Below are 3,776 nucleotides of genomic sequence, written 5' to 3'. Positions count from 1 at the left end.
GGTTTCCTAAATTTATTTTAGGATGCTACGCAGAGAAATGGCTTTTGATAATGATAAGGTAAAATTAAATTACTGTCCGGATTCACAGTCATTCTTCTGACCTAAAAGAGAAGCGACTTCAAGGACTGGGTGTCTCATTATTCTCTTAGACTGGGAGGAAGACAAAGAGCTGCATCTTTTGTTGCTCCACATCAACAAAATACCATATTTTTTGCTCTATAAGACGCACCAGACCACAAGACGCACCTAGTTTTTGGAGGAGAAAAACGAGAAAAAAAATATTATGAATCTCAGAAGCCAGAACAGCAAGAGGGATCGCTGCGCAGTGAAAGCAGCAATCCCTCTTGCTGTTCTGGCTTCTGGGATAGCTGCGCAGCCTGCATTTGCTCCGTAAGACGCACACACATTTCCCCTTACTTTTTAGGAGGGAAAAAGTGAGTCTTATAGAGCAAAAAATACGGTACTATTTAGCAGTTATATCTGCTACTGAATTAAGTTTTCTAGCAGCCACCACCTCTGTCTAGCTAAGCAAGATCAGTTGCTGCTAGAGCAGACTACTCAAAGGCTTTTTCTTTTTTTTAAAAAAAAGGTAGCTGGAACTGCTGAATGGGAAGGGTTAAAAAGGAGTGGCAATTGCTCCTCATTATCCTCTGCACCTTCCTATCTACCCCCCCACCCGCAAAGGACAATATGATGAACTGTGCATTGGTCCTAGAAATCTCTCTTCCCCTGCTGACAAGTCGGAGTGCTGATCAACGGGACACCCTTCCACTCCTCATAATTCCAAACGAGCTGGACTCTTCCCCATGTGGTGGAGAGAATGTTGTAACAGCTTCAGGCCTTTTAGAAAATACTTTGATTGCCAGATCACAAAGTCAAAACCCACCAGCAATGGCAGAAAGTTAAACTTTGTATTGATCTAATCAGATACAAAAAAGCTATACAAACAAGTGACACTTATTCAGAGTGGGGGTGGGGGTGAATGATGGTATTTCATTTCGCTTTTTTTAGTGTTGGGTCCTCAAGGAGATTGACCAGATGATGAGATGACCTAAAATCTCTGACCTGGCTATGGCAAATGTTTAATAAAGTATTTCCAAAACATATCACACCTCTTGCATCAGCTGTTAGGTTTGTTGAAAGATCGCCAAGATGATGGGTGGCTTTCATGTTGTGCTACGTCTTCTAAAAAAGTTGTCTGGGTGAATATATCTTGGAGGTACTTCCTGCATCTCAACTCTGTGCCTAGGATTTTATATAGTCAGGACAATGTATGGCTTTTGGGGGGGTAAATGGAGCAAAGCCCGAGTGATGCATTGTTCTGGAACAAGGCCCATGAAGAGAAATGGTGTGGAGTAGATTGAATTACAACTGCTTCAATTTCAGCAAGACTAGGATGTGTAAAATGCAGGCTCTACAGTAGTAAATGTTCAGTCTACAGCAGGTTCATCTCTCTCTCTCTCTCTCTCTCTCTCTCTCTCTCTCTCTCTCTCACACACACACACACACACACACACACACCATCCCCACTGACTCCTGTGGTCTCCTGGAGACAGACTGTATATACTGAGAATCCCGTCACTGTTTAGTCAATATTTTGACTGTCTGCCAAATTTTGCAGAAGGCAGCTTTAGTCAAGAGAAAAGGCAAATGAAGGAGCCTCATTAGTTTAATGCTGAAAGAAAATGGTGATATGTTCAAAGCCCAGTTAGATGCTGCATAGAGTGTCACCTGTAATTCCAGACTCGGATTGGAGTTTTCAGCAAATCACATGCAAATAATCAGCGTTATTCTACTACTAGACCAACCAGTTCAAACTGTTACAGTTTCTTCCTACTTCTTACTCTAATGGGTTACAAAATACAGAAACCATCAAGTCTATCTCTAATGTTGCAACACCTCAGTTTTTGAGTGTCTCAGAAGCTGAACCCAGTTAAAATTGTAGCACAGTGGTACCTCAGTTTTTGAGTGTCTCAGAAGTCGAACGTTTCGGTTTCCGAACGCCGAAAACCTGAAAGTAAAGGCTTCGATTTTCGAACGTGCCTTGGAAGTCAAACAGCTTCCGCTGAGGTACCACTATATTTTTCTCAATTTCCTCTTTAAATTTGCAGGCCTCCCTTTGCGCCTCGGTTTTTGAACGTTTCTGAAGTCAAACCGTCTTCCGGAATGGATTATGTTTGAAATTTTAGGAATGTGATTTATGATAAAATTTGAGCTCCATTAAACTTTTTTGATGGGACGCAGTCTTCTAACCCAAATTGGAGCCGTTCTCTCTTGCTGTCTCTCAACTGTTCACATGAGATCAACCTTGACACGCAGACCTTCTCAAATAATGATATCCAAGCTCAACATTTGAATTTGGAATGATGATTGGAAAATGTGAGATGCTAAATAGGACTTTTAAAAATATTTAAAAATATTTTTTAGAAATGTAAATTGTGCTATATATTTGGGAGTTGGAAAACAGGAGAAAATTATAATGGAATTCCATTCACTATGCACAGTTAACTCTTGGAGCTGAATTCATAAGGTGTGTTTGGAGGCCACAAGGCAAGATAAAAGATGAAAATGGGAAAGTGACATACACATCCAACCAGCAATCACCTCTAGATAGTTTTTTGTTTGAGAGTGAATTCCATAGGAGAGCTAGTGGATTACGTGCAGTGTTAACTATCAATAGGCTGCAGAGCTGATGGCATGTAGTGTTTAGTTCAGCATCAGTACCTTGGACAGCTCACAGAGGAGGCAAGAGCTAAGAAGCAGGGCTGTCCCACTTCACCTTCAAGCAGCATAAAAACTCTTCCATCTCCTGCCTAAATATGCATTCCATTGACAGCATAAGAAGCAGCCACCTTGCCTGGACAAAGCTACTCCAGCATTTCTATATTTTAAGCATAGATTGTCTGGGAGAATGAAGATCTTCTTTACATGTAGACCTCTGCCTGCTCTTACTTCCTCTTTTGCTTCACCTCCTGTCTTTTTCTAGTGGCACAAGCGCCATCCAGTCCATTTCCACACAATTTAACTATCTCAAGCTGTAGAAGAAGCTGTACTACTACTACTACTACTAATAATAATAATTTATTTGTACCCCGCCCATCTGGCTGGGTTTCCCCAGCCACTCTGGGCGGCTTCCATAGAAACCAAAAAACACTAAAATATCATACATTAAAAACTTCCCTGAACAGGGCTGCCTTAAGATGTCTTCTGAATGTCAGGTAGTTGTTTATCGTTTTGACATCTGATGGGAGGGCGTTCCACAGGGCGGGCGCCACTACCGAAAAGGCCCTCTGCCTGGTTCCCTGTAGCTTTGCTTCTCGCAATGAGGGAACCGCCAGAAGGCCCTCGGCGCTGGACCTCAGCGTCCGGGCAGAACGATGGGGGTGGAGACGCTCCTTCAGGTATACTGGGCCGAGGCCATTTAGGGCTTTAAAGGTCAACACCAGCACTTTGAATTCTGCTCCTCTTTAAATTTACTACACATTCAACAGAAGGCCTCTTCATATGTTGCTTGCATGTAAGTCTTGGCTGTGTTGATCCTGGACCAGATCTTTAGTCCCACCTACGGACATCACAATTCCTTCCTGCAGCAACATTAGGATGAGGATCAGGCTATTGCTTTGTCCCACCCCAATCTCCAAGTGGTGAGAGACTCCCAGGGTGCCTGTTGTCCACTTCTTTTCCAGGAGGCTGTTTTGGTGCCCCCTTTTTTGGTCCTATTGGGGATTCTTCTTCATAATGCTATTCCAGCCAATCGGGGATTACTTTGCTGATGT

General features: G+C 42.7%; 1 long non-coding RNA gene across 1 annotated transcript; it reads right to left on the bottom strand.

Moving 5' to 3' along the window:
* Positions 1-2,183: 2,183 nt before the first annotated feature.
* On the bottom strand, positions 2,184-3,754 carry LOC310707603. The gene is made up of 2 exons (XR_014526610.1): positions 3,483-3,754; positions 2,184-3,058 (listed from the first exon to the last, which is right to left on the bottom strand). It is a non-coding gene; the product is annotated as an uncharacterized lncRNA (long non-coding RNA).
* Between the last annotated feature and the right edge of the window lie 22 nt (positions 3,755-3,776).

The sequence above is a fragment of the Podarcis liolepis genome, assembly GCF_965112155.1.
Source record: "Podarcis liolepis genome assembly, chromosome: 5".
Lineage (NCBI taxonomy): Eukaryota > Metazoa > Chordata > Lepidosauria > Squamata > Lacertidae > Podarcis > Podarcis liolepis.
Note: the sequence above shows the minus strand (reverse complement) of the source record. Positions and strands in the feature narration are given on the sequence as shown.